The sequence below is a fragment of the Hipposideros armiger genome, unplaced genomic scaffold (genome assembly GCF_001890085.2).
Source record: "Hipposideros armiger isolate ML-2016 unplaced genomic scaffold, ASM189008v1 scaffold_960, whole genome shotgun sequence".
Lineage (NCBI taxonomy): Eukaryota > Metazoa > Chordata > Mammalia > Chiroptera > Hipposideridae > Hipposideros > Hipposideros armiger.
In genome coordinates this window covers 80,389-104,317 of record NW_017732310.1, presented here as the reverse complement: position 1 = coordinate 104,317, position 23,929 = coordinate 80,389, and the positions used below count along the sequence as shown (strand labels likewise).

At 36.3% G+C, this 23,929-nt stretch overlaps 1 protein-coding gene across 1 annotated transcript in view; it reads right to left on the bottom strand.

Annotated features, from left to right (window-relative positions):
* GRM5 (glutamate metabotropic receptor 5) overlaps positions 1-23,929 on the bottom strand; it is a 506,006-nt gene that overhangs the window by 458,811 nt on the left and 23,266 nt on the right.

Here is a 23,929-nt window from a genome sequence, read left to right as displayed (position 1 = left end):
AGGAGAGGCTAATCCAAGTCACAGCGGTGGGGGAGAGTGGGAAGGTACAAGACTACAGGATTATATAAAAAGGTCTCCTAAAGGACTAACCTGAGTTTTGGAGGATAAAGAATACTGATTTTTATAATAGTTTCAAGAATTATTGTGAAGATAGTACAGAAAATCCAATATGTCCCATACCCACTTTCTCGATTGCTAACATCTTGCTTTAGTGTGGCTCATTTGTCACAAATAATGGACCAATATTGATACATTTTTATTAACTGAAGTCCATACTTTACTCAGATTTCCTTATTTTTTCTCCAGTTTCTTTTTCTTTTCTAGGATCCCATCCAATAGACCACAATATATTTGGTTGTCTTATCTCTTAAGGCTACTCAAGACTGAAAGATTCTCAGATTTTTCTTGTTTTTGATTATCTTGACAGTTTTGAGGGGAACTAATCTGGTACTTTGTAGAATGTCCTTCAGTTTGGATTCATCTGATGTTTTTCCATGATTACAGTGGGGTTATGTGTTTTGAGGAGGAAGACCACCAAAGAAAGTGTCATTGTCATCATATCATATCAAGGGTACATACTAATATTGCTTATCACTTTTTTATGTTAAACTTGATCATCTGGCTAAGAGAGTGCTAGGTTTGTCTACTGTAAAGTTATGCTCTTCCACTCTCTCATACTATCTAGGCTTAATGCAACAACAACAACAACAGAATTTCACCTTAAAAACATTACGTCTCATCACAAATACTTCCCAAATTTCAGAGTGAGAGGATCACTTATGCAAAATTTTTTTTCTGCTATAAAATAGGGTGCTAAATTGGCAACTTTGGTTTAGCCATCCATATGATTTAATGAAAGACGGTGCATTGCCTGAAGGAAGTGGCATGATTCTGGAAGTCCCTCTTATTACAATTTTCTTCACACAGAGAGAGCTTCGTTTTATGGGCTGCAGCTGCAGCAACCTTAGGACGTGCCTCATAATCTCTTCAGTGCAAACTCTGGGCAGGGAGGGGGTAGCATGCAGCTGGGCATGATTTGTGGAAGGAGGTAAGCAAAAGTATTAACAAGTGTTAATTTCTCACTTTCAAGGTGCTGAATATACATGTTCATTTAATTTAACCCACATTATAACCCTGTGTGGTAGGCATCACTGGCCCTATTTTACAGCAGAATTGTGCAAGTCTCAGATCATACCAGATGGTAAGTGGCAGAACAAGAATTTAAACCCTGGTCTTAGGAGTTCTGATCCCATGTCTGTAGCACTAAAATATATTTTGAGCACAGAGCCAACTTTAATAACATATTCTATTCTTTTTACTACCACAGAAATTGCAGAGCATGCTTACTTGTAGAAAACATTCTTAAGGTAAGGAATCATCTTTCCTATGAGTGACACAATAATAGAGGTCCATATTAGAACTGCAAACCAGGGAAGAATTTATTGATAGACTATTGGAATTATGAAAGATGAGTGGGTGTCAGTGTTTAGAAAAATCTAACTATAATGCTATTAGCTAGAGGAGTAAAACCAAACCCAAGTGGCCAAGTATGGCCACTCCTTCAAGTGGACTAGTAGGTAGGCAGCCACTTTAGATTTTTTTTTTCTTTTAGCTGAGCCATCCTGCCACCTGTTGGCAGCTCAGCGGCAGCTCAGCTTGCACAGGACTCGAACCACTGTTACACTCTTGAGCAAGCTCTTAACCAACTGAGCCACTCGGCCAGCCTAGTAGGCAGCCACTTTAAAGACCTCAAGATCATTTGGCCAGCATGGCCTAAACACAGAACTGTAGGCAGCATTCATTCCAGCTCCAGGCTCCAGCCTAGTGCTTGATGGATTACTAATCCATTACGACACGGAGCTCATTCATTACATACTATCCTATGTGAAAATAATAAGTCCAACACAAATTTATGCAGTACCTACTATGTGCCAATCATTGTCCTAAGGGCCATCACAATCATTATTTCACTTCATTTAAAATAACCCTACCATGTAATCATGATCACTTCCATTTGACAGAAAAAGAAACTAAGGATAAGTGCTTTCTGATGGTGGCAGAACTAGGATTCAACTTCATGATATGCTTCCCACTGAGCCTATTCTCCTTCCAAAGCACTGTGAGAGTCCTTATGAAGAAAGAGTTGTGTCATTTCACCATCTAAGTTCCATTTCACAGTTATCTTTATACAATCTCATTAGTCTATAATAAATGAATCTGTTATTAGAATAATCCGATACTTAATATTTTGAAGCTAATAATAAAAGGTCAGATTTAAATGTCTGTATACACAATGGAATACTATTCTGCCATTAGAAAATATTAAATACTACCATTTGCGACAACATGGATGGATCTTGAGATTGTTATGCTAAGTGAAATAAATCAGACAGAAAAAGTTGAGAACCATATGACTTCATTGATATATGGAATATAGAACTTAAAACAACAAAGGAACAAGACAAACAAATAAAGAAACAAAAACTCATAGACACAGACAATAGTTTAGTGGTTACCAGAGGGTAAGGGGTGAAGGGGGTGACAGATGAGGGTAAAGGGGATCAAATATATGGAGATGGAAGGACAACTGACTCTGGGTGGTGAACACAGAATGTGATATACAGATGATGTATTACAGCATTGTACAAATGAAACCTGTGTAATTTTACTAATTATTGTCCCCCAATAAATTTTAATAAATACATACATACATACATACATACATATCTATACTATAAAAGAACTGAAACAAATGAGATTCAGTGGATATTTGCAGCCCTGGTACAAAGAAAAACTTCCCTAAAGTTCTTCATGAGCTTTCTGTTTCCCTCGGTGTCATAAAGAGAAAGAAAAAATATTCAAGAATGTCAGGTGGGGGGTGGAAATAGCACCAACAACAAAGTCATCCCATCACCTGCACAGGCCTCTTTAAAAGCAGCGTGCAGCCAAGGTCCCTGCTGTCAGTTCACTGGACTGGCAATATATTGGCTAACTGCTTCCTTAATCCCATCTTTCTGCTTCCTTGATTCACCCAAGGAAGCTTCCACAAGCTGGGGCTGCAGATAGGAAACTATTGGGATAGCTGGTTCTACGCAAGCTGGTAGCATTCTTAGGTATTTTAATTCATAGAAACGCTTAATTGCAAAGCTCCCGACCATTCTGAGCAGACAGTTTTCAAGCACAGGCAATTTGTACTGAGAACCGCTGCTCCGATTCCTGTGTATGCTTTCAAAAAGGGAGATGGAGACACTAAAGGGGAAAAAAATCACATGGAGACGGCCAGCGCAGCGAAGGATTACAACCTTTAAAACTGAAAAGGACTTAGCTTGAATTCTAGGCTTTGCATCATTTAAGCATTTTATTTAAATTCTCACAGCCTCCATTTCTTTACCTATGATGGGAGTTATAAAGCCTTTCGTACAATGTTGTTCATCATTTAAGCCATTCATCCATTAAAAATACGTAATGAGTAGTTATTAGAGTCTCTTTTAGGTATTTGGCAGTACAGCTGTGAATATACTGGGCAAAGTCGACGCTGATGGAGTTGGGGGAGGGGCAGATAATAAACGAGAGAACAATAAAAAAAATGAAAATTTGAGATAATGATAAATGTCTTAAGAAAATAATACAGTGTAATGTAGTAGAAGGTGTCTTGAGGGTTTGGTTTGGATTGAGTGTGTTGTGGCATAGATTTAATGGTATTGAGAAGATTACCTGAGAGATGTGAATAAAGAAAGTCTGTATGTTTTTAAGGGTAGGTGCCATACTGATCATATTTTCCCCTAGTATACTTGGTTTACAGCAGGTAGTCAATGTATATTTTAAATGAATATGTGCTTGGCCCCCACAGGTGCTCATTTCATGATTTTTCTTTCTATTCTTGTGAAAGCTGGTTTTCACAGCCTAAAGGATTCAATGTAAACTACACAGGCTAACCAAAATTTCAAGCATTCTGATATTACAGAACCTTTACTCCACAGTTATCATTCACTAACTATTTTAGTATGATCCATCACGAGCTAGGAGCTTTGCAAAATTTAAAAAAAAAAAAAAAGTAAGGAAGACAAAGTCTGGCCAGAGAGGTAAAATGTGTTCAAACAGAACTTCAGTACAAAATAGTGCCTTAAAAGGTCTGTAAGTGGGGTATGAAATGCTTTCAGTACGTCAAGATGACCCCTCACTTCTGATGGTGCTCCAGGAGGATTAAAGGAGGAGGTGTGGTTTGAATGAGGTATAGAAAGATTTAAAATGATCATGTGAGAGCAACTGCTTTTCATTTTAAAATTAAATTCCCAGGAACTAGGCTCAGTACTTCCCAAACATTAGCCAGCATCAGAACGCTTAAACACAGGTTGCTGGACCCTGCCCTCAGAGTTTCTGCTCCACTAACTCTGGGATAGGGCCCAAGAGAGTGTATTTCTGACAAGTGCCCAAGTGATTCTTCACCTTAATGTTTCCAGGTGTATCTCCCAAACAGTGAAGTATGATATACCAGGGTGTTATCACTGTCCTCATCTGTTCTGTTATGGGTCATGAACAAAATAGATGTAATGTGTGTGTGTGTGTGTGTGTGTGTGTGTGTGTGTGTGTGTGTGTGTGTGTGTGTGTGTGTTCATTGTGTGGGTAGATGTAGACTATTGGAATAAAGTTGGGGAATGGTCCATATGACACTACCAGGGAAAAATGGTATCCCTTTCATCTCTCTCTGTTTTCCGTTTTATACTCCACGGCCCCATCCACTCTTCTGTCCTCTTGCTTCTACTTTCTAGGTTCATCCTATCTATCACAATGTTAAAGAAGTAGAACATTGCTGTGAAATTGGGACTAAGAGCCATTGGGGGGCATTTGAAATTCTCCAGTCTCAGGGTAATGCAGACTCGTTTGTAACTCTAGTGCTAGATACATCAGGGTCTCTCCTGGACCAGCCACGTAGCATTCATCAGTTCCTTGAAGCTTTTTGACCTTAGGGTAGGTTCCTAAATAAATTAAAATTCTTAATCGTAAGGCTGGCCATCTCATGCGAAGTGTCTATCTTTTTACCCTGATGATACTCATTGAAACATTATAAAAATAAAGACTCAGACAGCGAGACCTGTCATGCTAGAGATACTAAGAAGGATATGCTAAAGGGGCCCCCAACTGCACCGTCACTACTTTAAAGTATCTCCAGTCTGCCTTGGATTTCAAATTCTCATATCACAATTATGATACTCTACCAGTCAATGAAGCAGCCTATTTCAACATTAAATTAACTTTTAATTGCTCCAAATAATAGAATTCTTCTTTTCAGTTGATGTAGACCTTATTAAATGCAAAATACTAGCAGACATATGCACTCATATCACCATATCACTTTTCTAGCTCAAAGATCTCAAGATCAAATGACAAAAATATTTGTATTCTATTCCAATATATTATGGCCAACACTATTGGAAAAGAAGTGTGTTCTCCTTTTTTCAACTTTGTAATGACATATTTTCAATTGTTGTTTGTATAACTAGAAAGAACAAATCTAATGGCCTGGCCTATAAGCTTGAAATTTATGAACCAAGCCTTATAATCTAATATTGAGCCCTAACACTCTGCTCATAAATTATCTTCTATACCTTGGCCCATTCTTGCATTATAGTAGATTCCCTAATAACCAGAACTGGCTGGTCTACAGATGACGATTTCAAATGACAAGTAATCAAATAAGTTTTACATCATGATTAGGCAAGTTTTCCACCAACAAAGGTTAATTTTTATCTTCTTGATATCTTTCTTTAGCCAGAAATCTATAAGATGTTGGCAGGAGAAACTGAAAGCTAAAAACCAAGTGTAGTGAAAATGTAATCTAGAAAGTCTTATTTATGTTATATAGGCTTCCATTTTCCCTTATATATCTTGTGATGTGAGGATGTATGGAGTAGTGGAATATGAGAAAAAGGAATATGAACAATGCTTTGCTGCTCTGAAGGGAAAACCTCCATTTGTATCCCTGACTGCGAGGGAAAAATTGTAATTCTGTTCAACTGATAACACTGACTGAATCTGTATGGTGACTGACACTGAACTGTGAGCTCAGTACCTGAGATTATATAAACTTATGTTCAGAAGTCTCTGAGTGTGCAGTTTCTGAATGTGGCAACAAGAGACACAGTAGAAAGGAAAATGAAGGCCAAATGCTGAAGACTTCATCAACAGTGAAAATATGAGACAGAAGTAATGCAAAAATAAAGAATGCAGAGTCAATAAAATGACAAAGGAGCAATGTGATAGCACCTGAACAATGACACAGAAGTGATTTACACTTGAAAGATGCACCGTGCTTATTGGAAAAGATGTCCATAATACATTGTTTGGTTGTTGTTTTTAAATTAAGTTACAGGAGAAGATGAATAAGATGGAATATTTGTTTAAAATATTACTTAAAAACTATAGAGAAAGAGAGGAAAGGGGAAAAACAAATTGATTTCAAAAACTTACAGAGAAAAGCTGGAAAATTACACACAAAGTTGTCAATAGTAGTTACCTCCATGAGTGGAATTGGAGGGTCAGAGTTTTATAGCTATTTTTTAAACATTTTATTTATTTATTTTGACATTCAGTATTGTTTTATGTTTATTTTAGGTGTACAGCTTAGCAGCTAGATATTTATATAATTTAATAAGTAACCCCCTGGGCCGGCTGAGTGGCGCGTTAGTTAAGACCTGGCTTGGGACGCCAGAGGGCCCCGGTTCGGATCCCGCATATGAGGGCCAGTGACACTGCCCTCCACAGCTAAAATGCTGCACAACGGCTCGACCTGGAGCTGCGCTGCCGTGAGTCACCGGCCACAGTGTAGGCTGCAACCCTGCTGCAGTGGGTTGCCATGGGCTACCATGTGTAGCCAGCAGCCAGCAGGAGCGGCCGTCCAGAAGCCGGCGACTGATCTGCCTCGCCCAGGAAGAGCGCAATGATGGTGCCAACTTGGGCCAGTGAAGCAACGTCTTCCACAACTAGACTGAAGAACAAAACGACAGCAACTTGTCTGTTCCCCTCCCCCAATTCCCCAGCACTTTTCCCATCCCCCAATTCCCCAATTTAAAAAAATTTAACCCCCGACTAATCTAGTACCCACCTGACACTATACATAGTTATTACTATATTATTGACTATATTCTCTATGATTTACTTTATATCCCCATGACTGTTTTGTAACTACCAATATGTACTTCTTATTCCCTTAACCTTTTTTACCCTTACCCCCAACTCCCCTCCCTTCTATCACCCCAATAAATCTAGTTCCCATTTGACACCATACATAGTTATTACAATATTTTTTACTATATTCCTAATGCTATATCCTACACCCCCATGACTACTGTATAACAACCAATTTGTACTTTTTAATCTCTTCTCCTTTCTCACTCACCCCCAACCCCCATCCCATCTGGCAACCATCAAAATATTCTCTGTAGCTATGAATTTGTTTCTGTTTTGTTTGTTTATTTTGCTCTTTAGATTCCACCATAGGTATTTTTTATACTTCAGTAGCATTTGAATTTGGAATATTGAATATAGTATGATATAATGGAAAAAGGTTTTGGAATCAGAAATACCTAAAATGAAATTTTTTCTCAGCCACACTGTAATTTTATAAAATTATTTTCTCTGTGCTTTCCTTGGTTCCTATAAAATGACAATCATTATATCTACATTACAAGTCAATAGAAAGATCAAATGAGATCACACATATGAAAATAATATACACATGATTGTCATTCAATGTGAGGGATCTGTTATTTCTCATATTCTCAGCCACTCTTGGAAGAAAGGAAAAAGAATATAGTAGATTAATCACTCTTATTTCCCTGTGAACTGAATATAATAAAAAAAGGGAAATCCACAGGGTAGCATGGAAGGTCATCTAGGAAAATTAGTTTTTATGACTATTTAAACATTTTTCTCACAATATCTCATATACTATTGAAGCCATATGTCCTAAGTAACCCATATGACAAAGTAGAAGTGTGGAAACAAAGAATGGTCAAAAGAATGGGACCAGGAGGCATGGACCAGCTTACTCTCACTCCTCATCTTCCACTTTCTTTCATATTAAAAGATTGCTTATTAGCCATGCCTAGCAATCCTTAATTGTTCCATATCACATCTGGCTATTCACTTAACCATTTCAAAACCTAGTAGCAACTAGTAACTAAGTTATAGTGTCCAACAGGCTACCAAAACAAGGAAGGCCAAAAACAGTTGGTTTATTAGATAAAATTAGTTCATAACAAAGTTTCAGGTTTTCACACTTCTACATCAAGTTAAGAAACCATAAACCCTGAGGTTACAATGCAAAGATCTCATCACCCCAGCCTAGCCTATAAAATAAGATTGTGACCTCTTCTAGGTCCTGAAACTTCCATGTTATTTAGCATTTTTTTGTCCTTATTAGAATATATGGTCATATTTGAATTCAACTTTAAATAAATGTAATTCAACATGTATTTATTTGACATCATGTACTCAGAATTTTGACAAGGTCTATGAAAGATATCAAACAAAGCTGTCCTCCTTTGCTACAAGAAGGTACCACTAATTAATTATAACTAACATCCATGCTTGCTTGTTATTTTTTGTTTTTTGTTAAGTTAGCTAAGGAAAAAATTTTAAATATAGAGGTAAACTCCTAAAATATGTTCATTTACATGCTTTTTAAAATTGTGAAATATTGAAATGGCCTAAGAGTCCCAAAATCTGTAATGTTGTGGTAAAATAATAAGATATTATATAGCCATGGATAATAATATTCATAAAGGGTATGAAAAACTCTTCTCTTTACAATGGTAAGTTAAAAATATGAACAAAAATATGAAATTACATATAACTAGTTTTTTTAAATTATGCATAAAAAAGATACAAATAAAATATATCAAAACATTGTTTTACATTTTTTGGAATAATAATGATTTTAAAAATTATTTTCCAACCTTTTCCTTTTCCAAATGTTAAGTAATACCTATGTATTCCTTTCATATTTGGAAATTTATATATGTTTTAAAATATATTATTTGTGTCCTCCTTATTTTCATTTAATAAAAATAATTGATTTTTAGACACCAGAATAATAGAAAGAGAAAAATTCAAATGTAACCCAAAAAGTTTCATTTGAATCCATGACTAGCCCCCCAAAAAATAAAAAGTTAATTATAAAAACCAAATTAGTATTAACAGATAATATTTATTAACTCCCTAATGTGAACTGCACATCATAAATAAGTGTTTCATATAGTTGTAAATGCTCATTTAATTTGCACACCAAATATTCAATGTAGGTATACCATTATTCTCATTTTCTATAACATAGTCTCCTCATCCATAAAACTGAGATAATATTAATAATTCTACTTCATAGGATTGCTCTGAGTATTAAATGAATCAATATATGTAAACATATTCAGAAAAGTGCCTGGACAGCTGGTGAATGCCCTATAACAGTTTTCTATCATCATTATCATCATCATCATCACCATCACCATCTCACCATCAGTGTCATCTATCATTTAACAATTGATAAAGCTGAGATTTACAGAGGTTAAATAATTTGTTCAAACTCTAGTCTACTTAACTACAGAGTACAAGCCCTTCGACTCAGTGATAAAAGCAATAAATAAATATTTAAATTATAATTAAATTAAGTATATAATTAAATATAATTATAATTAAAATAAAATTGCTTATAAAACTGAGTGTCCTGAATATAAAAACCCTCTAAACATTAAGCTTATTTTTCCAATCATTGTACGGGCACCAGGAACTCTGTGACCTTAGATAAGTTGCTTAAATTTCCTAGGCCTGAGTTCCTCTTTTCTGAAAATGAAGAAGTTGAAAAAAGAACACCAAATAACAGCAGCTGAGATTTTTTTGAATTCTTATTGTGTGTTAGGTATTATACTAAACCAATGATCACAACTACCATAGGACCCCAAAATAGTGACAATCACACTTTTTCTGAAATGATGTACAACTTGCCTCATATCTATAGCAACTAGTGATAAGGTTGGGATTTGAATCCAGGTCTATCTGAATTTGATGTCTGAGCTCTTAACAATTATTCAATGTTTCCAGTGCTATAACTGTCAGGTCACTTCCAGATCTGACATTTCATCAGTATTTGTTAATTACTGATGGGACATGGACATGATATTGGAAAAGGAGTTCAACTCTTTCCCCAACTACATCTGGCCATCAAAATCTCACTGTTTTTATTGTGATGGAGACATCATTAATGAAAAATCTCTGATTAGCATTTAATTTCCACAGTACTGTACTCAGTGTTTCATAAAAACCTAGTCCAAGCGTATAGCTCTTGGCACACAGTGGATGTTTATTTAATATTTAATTAATTAATCTACCAGGCGGTTTTAGATTTACAAAGTGCATTAACTGATTATTCAATTGACAGTCGTAACAAAACATTAGTACAGGCAGTGCAGATGCAGCCATCTGTCATCTTGCAAATAAGGATCTTTGTGTTCAGAAAGGTTAAGTGAACTGTCCAAGGTCATTTCAAAGTGGGAAATCGAACGTTGTCTCCAGAGTGATTCCAAATTAATGCTCTTTCTTCTGACCTCAAAACCAAATTCTTTGATGGATCAGAAGTAAAGTTTTCTATATTCAAGTTCAATCACCTCAGCAAGAGTTTCTGCTCTTTTTCAGGAATGGTTAAGACTTATTTCAGCAGCTTTGATTGGAAATTGTGTTCAATTTCTGAAAGTCCACTCACAGCCACTTTAATAGGTTATATATTAAAAACTTAAGAGCTTATTTTTCTTCTTCATGTTCTAAATGATATTCTTTCTTCTATTGACGGCACAAGTGTCATCCTCTCCTCAGCCTCTTTATGGCATAATTGGCCATTTACTAACAGAGTGAAGGTAAAAGCAAAGCCATGTAAAGGGCATTGAGGTGAGAAGAGAAATTTCCTGCCAAACAAACCCAAATTACTATTCTCTATAGTCACAATATGCACAGCCTCTTTAAAGGAAGGAGCTTTTCAAATAACTAATACCAATTAAGTACAATCACTAATTCTACTGATTACTCAAAAGAACTTGAAATAGACAGTTTACATCTCAGAAGAAACTCAGGGAAGAGGAAGAAGGTTGACAGTTTTAAGAAAGACAGACACCAAAAAACATAAAATTCAGAAATAGCTTGAAATTATGAATAATTTCACTCAAATAAATGTAAATCTGTATCAGGAAAAATGTAGTATGATTAGAAGGGTGGAAAGTGTTTATTTAAGTTTTCCTAGAGTTCCACATAAATAATTAGATAATTATCAGAAGTGTAAACTTCATAAAAAGTGATCTCAATTTTTGTTAAACAAGCCAGAAAATGGCTTAATTACTAGTGATTATACATTTTATAGTTCATTGTTTGAGGTTGTTTACTATATCCATTAGTAAGGGAGATATTAAAATCTTTTCTTTTTTATTAAAAATATACTATTAACAGCACCTAAGTCAGACCTTCTGTCTTGGATGGAACTATACCTATTATCTTCATACTACATCAGGGACATTAAATAGTGTAAGCAAAAGCGTAACTAGGTCACCTGTGGTGCTTGCTCTACATGGTTCCGTTCAACCCCAGAATATTAAGCACCAGGCAAGTACAGAACCACATTGTGCTAAACAAAATGATGACACATTGCTTTTTTTCTTTTTCTTTTTTCTTTTTTATTTCCAACAGAGATATTCATCCTATTCACCTGAGTCATGAAATATCCTAATTCTAGGATCATATATCTCACTTGTATTATTTAGTGAGGACTGGTTAAGTGGAGAAGGTTTTCTTATGAAAAAAATCTTTAAACTCTCAATAATTTTCCACATTATACTCAATAAATACTTCTTTTTTCCAAACAAGTTACTTAATATACTTATCTCTTTCCAAACTACTGTCACTTTAAGAGTTTCTGTTTACACATAACCAGAGTCTTTCTATGAGGGGAAACTTTATATTAATATGAGACAATGGCTTGGTATACATCTGCAAAAAGTCATGTGCTGTCAAGTGCTTCCATCTCACTTTTTTCATAACGTGTACCACAGAGGCTGGCATATGACATATTCCCAATAAATATTTTCAAGTTAATAAATAAATTATTTCATTTGGTGTAACATCACATGGACCTCAAGCTCTATTAGATATGCTTTTATATACTATATACTTCTATGGAAGTATATTGAATTTTGTCAAAAAATTTATTATTTACTTTGTGCAAAAAAAATACTCTCAAATCATTGAAAAGGTTGCAACCAGTTTTTAATTATTTTTATAACTTCATACAACTTGGTAAGTGAAAGCCCCACCAAACTCCCAAATAATTTAACTTCTTTTGCATATTATTAATTATATGAGGGTTTTCTATTATCAACTACATAAATACAAATTTATATAATTAATATTAGCTGATTCTTCAGCATGATTATTTAATAAAATCTAGGTTTTAACATTAAATACAGTAGAAATTAATGGTTTACATATTTTTATTTCCTCTGAACAAAAAATGAGAACTAATTATGCTCATGTAATAAGGGATGAGTGTGCTAATTTGGGAACTGAAAACAAATTAAGTTTGATTACAGATAAAATAGCCAGATGGAGTGTTAAATTTATTTCAATGTATTAATATAGTTTTCTCTCTTTTCTCTAACTTCAATAAAACATATTACCAGCTTCATTTGTAATTTAATTTTTTCCAATTTTTATGAAATTGAAATTAAACTAAGATGACACTTCAATATGTCTTACTTAACTTTTATATTTCTTCAGCTTATCTACAGGATAAAAATTCATTGTATGGCAATGCAATAATACATTCTTCTTAAAAAAATAAATGGCTCTCTATTCTCATTAGGAAGACTCAAGGTTTGAAATCCTAACCCAATCTGGTGAGAATCAGACATATGACTTTTGAAAAGAAGTTATATAACCAAAAGAAATAAGATGAAGAAATTGTCAAAGATACAAATAGTTCTGCTCTTAGAGTCATTGAGAAAAGGAACACAGACATATCCTTTTTACTCTATATTATACCTATTTTTTATTTTAGCTGTGGGTAGGCTGGGCTTTCAGATAATATTAATAATAGTATACTAATAATAGCACCAAAATTCATATCTTGATATCACTTCATAGATCATAAAAAACTTTGATAATTTCTGAAAGTAGTAAATACTTAATAAAAATAGTTATTATTGTTATTACTTGATCTATAAAAATCCGTGAGAGCATCATTTAGATTTCAAATCAATGTAGCTATTAAATATAATGTCTTATTTCCTAAGGTCCATATTATTTCCTTTTGTTATATACTCAGGGCTATGGCATTCCTCAATGTGCTACAACCTAACTTCATTAACAAGTTACTGACTAGTGAAGGTTAGCATCCTCAATATGAAATTTACAAATAAGTTATTTATCCATTGTACCGATTTATTTTCACTACGAAAGATGCTTGTTATAAAAGTTAAAAAAGAAAAATTCAGAAGTGCGTAAAATGCAGCATTAACTTTCCATCTTCTGTCTCCTCTATTTCCAGGCCCCCACCCTACACACACAAACACAGTGAAGATAACCATGTTCCCAGGTCAGCTCTGGGACTTTACAGACTTTGCTCATTTTACCATCAGCCATTGGAAGAGAGGCTGTGGTATATTTATGCAATGGATTACTGCCCTGTCATAAAAAAGAATGTAATCTTACCATTTGCAACAATATGGATGAACCTAGAGGGTATTATGCTAAGTGAAATAAGTCAGATTGAGAAAGACAAGTAAGTACTGAATGATGTCACTTATACGTGGAATCTAAAGAACAGAATAAATGAGCAAACAAAACAGAAACAGACTCATAGATACAGAGAACTGATGGTTGCTAGATGGGAGGGGCGTTGGGGGATGGGTGAGAAAAGTGAAGGGATTAGGAAGTTCAAATTGGTAGTCACAAAATAATCATGGGGAGGTGAAATACAGTATGGGGAATATTGTCAATAATGTTGTAAAAATTAAGAAAGGTTTCTGATCAGTACTGAACTTAACAGGGAGATTACTTAATAGATTATATAAATGCCTAACCACTATGCTATACATCTAAAACTAATATAAAATAATATTGACTATAATTAAATATATATATATATATATATATATATATAGTCACATAGGTATATATATATATATATAGGGAATGGTATTAGTGGAACTGTAACAGCTATATATGATGTCAGCCTCTGTAGTAGATTGGGGGGTGGGGTTATCACTTTGTGAGGGGTATAATGTCTAATCTTTATGTTGTTTTGTACTCCTGAAACTAATTAAAAAATATTTTAAAAAAGAAGAAATACATTTTAAATGACCTCCAGTACACATATGGTTGGCTATGTGCACCTAAAATAAAAATTTACAAAACAATATTTACTCTTTCTATCATGTAACATACTCTGATATTTACATTCCATTCTATCCTACTTTGCTCTATATTAACTACTTGTCTCAACCCAATAAACTGGTTTAGGAAATAACTCATAGGTTATGATGTACTTTTTGAAAAAAAAAAACACAGACTAGACAGACATTCTTGTTTTGAAAGCCTGTGTGTGTGTGTGTGTGTGTGTGTGTGTGTGTGTGAATATTGATGCATAAAATGCATCATTGGGACATAATCTCATTTCAAAGTCCCTTAAAATGAACACATCTGACTATCAACCTCTTGCCAAAATGTCTCCTCAACATTTGGTTAAATTGAGAAGTCTTTCTGGAGTATTTGCAAATGTGCCAAAATGAGATTTCATAATTCCTAGTCCTGATGAATTCCAAAGAAGTCTTTCATACATAAGGCTGCAACATTTAACAATATGTCCTCCTGCTCTTAAAAAATGTGTACCATACTGCTTCCTCCCATAATTGGCATCTGAAAGATGGAGAGTGGAGTCCACAGCAGAGATGTGAATAGAAACAACCAGGTACAGTCTGTACTTTCATCAGACTCACAAAAGGTCTTCTATGAGGTCAACTTGTTGCCACATGCCTCCTCCTTAATTTATTTTCTTTTTACTGTAATTAATTCCTTCTTTGGGAACAATGAAATGTGCTTTCAAAGTCAGATCAAAAGACACATGAAATATGCTCAAAAGTTTTTCTCAGTAGGAAAACAAATAGTGTTTTCTTGTTTCCTAGGGAAAAGAATCAATAAGTATACATTCCACTTTTCCTTGAAGCCTGAACTACCCCAACATAAAGGGACTAAGTTTGGACTTAATTAAAAAGAGTTGGGCTTGGGTCCAAATCCTTGGGCTGCCCCTAACTAGCTGCAGTATTATGAGGGAAACACTCTCTTTCCATACCTACTCTCTAACCTATAAAATGGTAATATTATCAGACTGTGTTATGGAATAAATAAATCATTAAGAAATTAATGAAATATTATAGTATATATATGACAATGTTTTAACTCACAGAATAATAGAATCTCAATTAAGTGACATTTGGTCATCAATAATGGGAGCTATCAAAAAAGGACAAATAGTCCAACTCCCTTCCTCCTCCCAATGAAATTTAAGTTGATTTTTCCACAGCCCTTCCAAGTGAGTGTCCATCCCAGGCTTCCGCACAGAAGTTACAGAGAACTGATTATCTCCTAAGAAAGGCAATTCCTTCATTGAACGGTTCTGTTAATGAACAGAAGTATCCTTCTTTAAATTGAATCATCATTTTTGACTCTGATATTTCAGTAATTAGCTCTCTTTGTAATGATCTTGGCCATACAGAGTGAATCTAGCTCCTCTCCACCTGAAATTTCCAAATACCTAAAAGTGGCAGTCAGGTCCCTGCCATGTCTTATTTTCTTTCTGCCAATTTTATTCTTTGAAGACATGTTTTCAAGTCTCATAACCATTTTTGGCCACTCTCCTTTGAACAGGTCATACTTGGTTGCATTTATTTTAAATGTGGCACCCAACATTGAATCCAGCACAAATGTGGTCTGTGGAAGCATGGAAGAGCAAGTGACAGAAGGGTAGTCTTGGATCTCCAAGAACATGCTTTCTAGCCACTTTTCATCTGACAAATGAAGGAAGGAGTTGAGGCGACTTTCTCAGAGTCACATAGCAAAAACTCCTTGCTCTGATGTCAGTGATATTTATTTTAGTAAAATAGCTCTTTTAATCTTATTTATTTCTCCACCTCTAAGATATCATTAATGCCATCCTCATCTTTCTTATATCCACTTTCAAATTAATGGAATAATGAGGAGACTATTACTCTTAACCAGACTTACTGAACAACCTATAAAATATAAAAAATTTCAGTAACTAAAGAAGAGATGAGGAAAATATGACAAATAAAGAGACACAGAGAAATAGAGAGAAGAAAGTAAGGGAAAAGGCCCTATCCATAGAATTTTGTGGATCTCTATCCTTGTTTTTTCTTATGAGCTTAATTCCTGTGTATTGGGTAGAGTAGCTTGCTGCATATAAATTGTTTTGCATTGAAACATAAATACCTCACACCATGCCTTAACATTCCCCAGCTTTCCTCAATCAGAAACATATGTTACTAATTATTAAACTTTATAAACCTAGATGCTAGTAAGGTTATGATGACTGAGGAACTAAGTCAGAAGACCAGTTGTTTAGTAAACAGAATTAATCGACTTTCTGAATATGCAAACTCTAAAGCTCAGACAATAATGTTAATCTCTGAGATCTGGAATAAGGGAGACCAGGGGAAAACACACAACTATTGCAGCTCCTAACCATAAAATGGGTAAATACCAAACACCTTAGCAGGCACACTCACGCAGACAAGATTACCTTCATGTTGAAGGAAGTACCTGACTAATTGGAACTACAGTGTCCACACTTGCACATCACTCCAAGTATTTATTTGTGTGTGTTGGAGGAGCAGTGGATTGACATTCTCTGAAAACAAAGTTCCTTCTAACATAGTTGTCACAGGCATGGAGTATCTGGGAGGAAGGAAATTCTGGTATTTTCTGCAATGATTGGTTAGGAATAGTGGCTGAGAAAGTGGAAACAAGGATGTTATCTCAGGTATGAGTCAAAATCCAGGCCAGACCTTGTATTAAAAAACAAACAAACAAACAAAAACTGAAAACAGGGAATATCTGGCCCTGGCCACAGATAGACATATCAATGGATCCCATTTTTCTTCCCTGAGAGAGGCAGTAACTCCCTTAGAGGCTATTAGCTATGAGTCCACAGGCTATTCTCTCTTGGAGGAAAGATAAAAGGTAGCACCCCTCTGAAAACACTTCACAGGGCTACCCCTATTTCTTTCACTACTAATAATGCAGCTTCTGACAGTGATGTAAGAATATAAAAAACTGCTTCACTATTAGAGTTGCCGCTGTATCTCCCAGATTATGGATCTATGATCTAATTTCATGAAGAATCCACCTAAAATCATTGCATCTCCTGATTTTCATGTATTGTTATGTCAGTGATAACCAATATAATTATCCAATCAATCCATAATTACAAAGATTTATGGGATCTAATATTTTCAGAATTTTTATGAAGCAAAGAAAATTTTTTTTTCAAAATTTCTGCAAACCATCATTAAGACCCAGACAAAGAAGCACTTCATCTAATTTACAGGTCAAGAACAAAGGGACCATGCTATTAGGTTGTCAGAAAAGTCATGATATATTTTTTTCTATGTTTTTCATTGCAAAAATGCATCATGACTTTTCTGACAACCCAATAGAAACAGTGTGAGGGGAAAAGTGTGTTCCCACTTTTTCAAAGTTAAACTAAGCACATTGACCTTCACATTGAAGGTCTTGCAACCAAAGCTTGATTGTTATCACATATTAAAATAATTGATGGAAAACCATATTATAACCTAAAAGTGGTACAACATTACAATATGTAGGTTACACTAAAAATATTTTAATGATGTCACATTACCAGTACAACTTATTGGTACATTTTTTTCCCTCAGAGCAACACTGACATGTTTTTTGACTAGAATAAATTAGCATTCCATTATCATTAGGTGGAAATAATAAATTCAAGAACCAATGCAAACATAAAAGACAGTGGGGTGTGAATAGCATTTTACAATTAATCAAGAGAGGCATTTTGGCACCTTATTTTTATAAAGAAGCAAAACTGTGAAAATTTTCAAGTGCCTACTATTTATCCCCATGCTACATATTCTTAAATAGTGAGATAGGTACTATTGTAACACAAATTCACTCATTCAACAAACAGTCTTTGAGGACTGTGCTAGGCACTCTGATAGGCCATGGTGATGTTTCAACTAAAATCAGTGATGTTTCAACTAAAATCAGCAAAAGTTGTAGTGTGAAAATCCTGTAAGCGATCAATAAAGTATTGTACAATATGCATGGTGTGTGTATAAGATGCGATCGGTAATTACTTTTCTCCATAAAATTAAGCAAGATCAAGGGGAAGCATGGAATAATGGAATACATGCAAGTGTATGACTATTTAAAGCATTCAGACTTTAAGGGAATTATCTAATCTCTAGCTACAGAAACATGAGTGAAGCATTTAAAATGTTCCTTCTTGCCTACAGCGTTTATTGCATCTTACGTCACATTTAAATCTCAAGAATAGTAAGACATGTTAATACATTTACTTTGTTTTGATTTTGCAATTTAAACATTGTAGTAATATCCCATTTTGGGGGGAGGTTTTGAGTTTAAACTCATTGGGATGAATATGCTTATACTCAACTCCACCTTGAAGGTATTTATGATTGCTCATAAATTTATGGTTAGCTGGGTAATGTTTGTGGTTTCAGCTTGGCTTTATTATGTCATTGCAAATAACTGTGGCTCAGGAAGGCAGTTGTGTTGATCTTCATTGGGTGCTCTGACATAGTTGAGGTCAAGTTAGACCATTTGACCTCATCTGGAAAACATGGGTGTTCTTATCCTTCACATGCTGATGACACAGTTCCAAGACAGACAGATTAGGAAGGGTGTCCTTATTTCCACCAAACTCTACTGACCAAAGCAGTCACAGGCTCATGCCACATAAGAGTGGAAGGGAGATATCAAGTTACAAAACAAAGAGGATCATGATTGGAAGTCTTCAAAGCAAAGCACTCTATCTGCCACAAGTGTAAACAGGTGAGCACTATTGATACTGTGTCATAATGGCCATACGTACCAGGGTTTGCAAAAGTATTGAAGCATAGGAACCCTTAAATTTTCTGAGAGCAAAGAGAATGGAGACTGACTGACTCTTTTAAAAGGAATAAAAAACTATTGAGTCATTGCATGTTCCTTTCTTCCATACAGTTGAAGAGCTCATGTTGTCTGCCTTAAAATATATATATATTTTATATATACATATATTTTATATATGTATTGTTTCTGTACTATTAATCTCTTTGCCTAGTACACCTAATTTCTGCATAATACAATAAGCCACAGTAAATACATAACCCTGTAGCCTACAAAATCCATAAATCAAGGAAATAGCAAGTATAAGAGATTAATCTTAAAGCTGAAACCCAAGTCTTTTTGGGGCTGCCCTCTGGAATTCTGTGATAGCATACACATTCTCAAAGGAACATTTTGTGATAGCTGCCAAAAGGACTGAGTGACACAGTACTGCCATGTTCAAGTATAAAATAAATGGGCAATTGGGGGATGAACGTTTTTTTGAAAATGGGACATCTATTTATAGACCCCAGTTCCTTATGTGAAAGCATTTTACAATGTCCATACTCTTCAAGAAAGAAAAGTATCAACTGAGAAAAGGAGGATAATTTTAAGAACATGGGAATAAGTTTGGGATACTGGGGCTGAACTATCAAGGACTAGAGAGAATTGCTCCAATCCAACCAGAAAAGGGCTGACATAGGGATTGGTATTGTCATTTCATGGAAAATCCTGCAGAGCCTTCCTGAAGGATAGGCAACAAAAAAACCAGACATCACCTTGGGGAGCTCCCACAGCAACCAACAGAGCTATATCTTGTTATACTCCAGCACTTTTCTGATCCTGGAGATGAATTTTATCTTATGAGGCTTCCTACCATGGTGCTCCTATACTGATAAATTGTAAGAAGTAACACCACGGGGTGGCTGGTCAGCTCAGCTGATTAGAGCACAGCACTCATAACACCAAGGTTGCTGGTTTGATTCTCACATGAGCCACTGAGATGCGCCCTCCACAACTACCCTGTTTCCCCAAAAATAAGACCTAGCTGGAAAATAAGCCCTCGCATGATTTTAGGTGCCAAAATATGGCACCTTAGCATACTGAATATTTTAAGCTGAAGGGGTTTGTGGAAAAGGCTCCCTTATCCCTGAAACAGGTAATAAAACCTTCATGAGAGGGATGTGTGCCCTCCATGTCCTGGAGGAATCATGCCAGGGCTTCTTCTCCGGCTAGGTCTTATTTTTGGGGAAACACGTAGAATGAAACAACTACTCAACTTGGATTCGGAGCAGTTTGTTAGCTCAGTTGGTTAGAGCACAGTGCTCATAACACCAAGGTTGCTGGCTCAATCCTCATGCCCTCCACAACTAGATTAACTACTTGACATGGAACTGACGGGTACACACTGTTCCCCAATAAAAAAAAATAAAGTAACACCACATAACCTCATTATCCATATGTTTAATTGTAATCAAAACAATATAAATACCTCATGACTAAACCACATAAAATAATAAGTCAAAGAGTATTTCTTCCAGTTGGTGAATGCTCATATTCGAAACTTGCTCTCTCCTGAATCCCGATGCTATCATCTAAACATTTTGCCAGAATTTACCAACAAAATTTCTATTAGCCTATTTTTGGCAAAATAATTACATTTGCCTATGTTTTTTGTCTACAAATAGAATGTTTTTTTTTTCATTGTTATTGTTCCAATACGTAGTTTAGGCTTATAATACACACCTTCAAATATTTGCATGTTTAAAAGCTATACAAGAAAAGTAAGTCTCTTTCATTCCACCCTATCCTCTAACTACTTAGACTTCCTCCCCAGAAGGAGCAACTGTTATCAGTTTTGTGCTTCTCTGAGGACAATTTTATGGTTATGAAATGGTTATAAAAACCAATCAAATGGTTTTTATAAACTCCATTTTATACAATAATATACTATATACACAGAACTTTGCCTTTCTTTTTTCACTTAAAATGATCTTGGAGGAGACAACAAAGATAGTGTAGTAGGTAAACGCTGTGTTTACCTTCTCTCACAACCACATCAAAATTACACTATAGTAAGTCCCTGACTTAACAAACATTCGAGTTGCGAACTTTCACAGATACGAACAGTGGTGATATGGAGGGGACTGCTAGGAAGCGCAAAGCAATAACCATGGAAACAAAAATGAAAATAATTTAGAAATTGGACCGAGGCAAAAAGATGGTAGACGTCGCTCGTTCTTATAACATGAATCGTTCAACCACTGGCTTTACATTGTGTATTTGTGTCAAAGGTGTATAAGACTCACTTTGTCAGACTTACAAATGAATCCGATTTACAAACATTCTCCCAGAACAGAACTTGTTCATAATTAAAAGACTTAATGGAATCTACAAAACAACCATGATTGAGAATCAGGTAAAATCAAGCTGAATTGAAGCCTTTCAACTAAGGACGTGCAGTAGAAGCCACCTCCAGACTGGCAGGAAGGTCAGAGACACAGAAAATGCTGGTCGCACACCTGTGTGTGACCATCAAAGATCAGGAGGGTTATTTCAGCTGTGGGGGTCCCCCTATCCACTAAAGGAGTGAGAGATACCAGCACCACCCCAGCCCAGGGTTCCAGTGCCAGGGAGGGAAATCCCCATAATTTTTGGTTGTGAAAACCAGCAGAGATTGTGAGACTGAGGGCAGCTGCACTAGCAGGCACTCCTCTTAAAGGGACTGTGCGCGGACTTACCCACCAATGGAATCACTCACTCTCAGCTCCAGTGCTGGGGCAGCAGCTTGAGAGGCAGCAGGGACATATGGTGGGAAACCGAGTTGTCTGAATTGGGATGAGGGCTAGAGAGGCAGCTTTCTTCTGATGAAGAAGCTGGCAGAAGCCGTTGTTTCTTTCTTGATCCCTCCCCCTTCCTGGCGAGCGAGCGTAGGCAGCTGCCATATCTGAGTCTCTGCAGTTTATTCACCATGGCCTGGCAATTAGAAACCTAGCCCCACCCAACTTTTGGGCACACCAAGGCCTCTTTCAGTGGCTTTTTCATGCAGACTACTTGCCTTGGCTCAAGCTGCAGACTTTCTAGGGTCACTCAAAGATTCACAGAACCAAGACAAGCAGCATCTGGCTTGAGCATGTCCTATACCTCTGGCTGAGCAGCTCTAAGCTGGCACTAGCGGCAGTCTGCCTTGGTTCATGGCTTGGCCTCTCAAGGCACTTCCAAGCACAGCACAGGCTGCAGCCATCTGCAGATTGCTTTCTGGCTCCTACTAGGTGGCCCCGGATGGGGCATGGGCTGTGGCTGAAGTAGACCTACAACAGATCTCCTCCAAGGTGGTCCTGGGGCTGACGCCCCCAGCGGCCACCTTCAAAACAACCTGTAGAATCACCCAACCACCTCCAAGTACGACACACCCCAGGGGAGGACTGGACAGGCACCAGAGTCCTGCTGAATCAGATCCTGCTCTGTAGGATCAGCCCCTGCACAACAACTCTTCCACTGTAGTCAAGGCCAGTCCTCACAAAGAGTGAGCCCAAGGATCAGCCCCTCACATTGATGTGCAATTATCAACCAAGGCTCAACTACAAGAGGAGGGCACACACAACCCAAACAAGAGACACACCTGGAGTATGTGGCTCAGGTGACCAGAAAGATTGCGCCACTGAGCCCCACAGCACACCTACTACATAAGGACACCCTACTAAGACTAGAAGACATAGCGGCCCTACCTAATACACAGAAACAAACACAGGGAGGCAGCCAGAATGGGGAGACAAAGAAACATGTCCCAAATGAAAGAAGAGAACAAAGCTCCACAAAAAGAACTAAGTGAAATGGATATAAGCAATCTATCAGACGCAGAGTTCCAAACACTGGTTAAAAGAATGCTCAGTGATCTCAGGAAGAATTTCACAGAGAGATAGGAAGCATAAAAATGGAGATGGAAACCATAAAAAAGAACCAGTCAGAAATAAAGGAAACAATAACGGAAATGAAGAATATATTACAGGGAACCAACAGCAGATTAGATGAAGCAGAGGATCCAATCAACAATGTAGGAGATAAGGTAGTAGAAAACACCCAACCAGAAGAGCAGAAAAAAAAAAGAATCCAAAAAATTGAGGAGAGTTTCAGGTGCTTCCATGACAATTATCAAGCATACCAACATTCACATTATAGGGGTACCAAAAGGAGAAAAGAGAAAGAGCAAGGAATTGAAAACCTATTTGAAGAAATAATCGCAGAAAACATTCCTAACCTGGTAAAGGAAATGGACATACAAATTCAGGAAGCACAGAGAGTCCCACACAAGATAAACCCAAAGAGGCCAACACAAAGACACATTATAATTAAAATGCCAAAGGTTAAAGACAAAGAGAGAATCTTAAAAGCAGCAAGAGAAAAGCAGTTAGTTACCTACAAGGGAGCCCCATACAACTGTCAGCTGATTTCTCAACAGAAACTTTGCAGGCAAGAAGGGAGTGGCAGGAAATATTCCAAGTGATGAAAAGCAACAATATACAACCAAGATTGCTCTACCCAGCTAGGCTGTCATTTAGAATTAGAGGACAGATAAGGAGCTTCCCAGACAAGAAAAAGCTGAAGGAGTTCATCACCACCAAACCAGTATTACAAGGACTCTTAGAAAGACTTCTTTTAAGATGGGGGGAGAGGGGGTTAAGGACGGGTGAAAGGGGAAGAGATTAATAAGTATAAATTGGGGGGCGGCCGA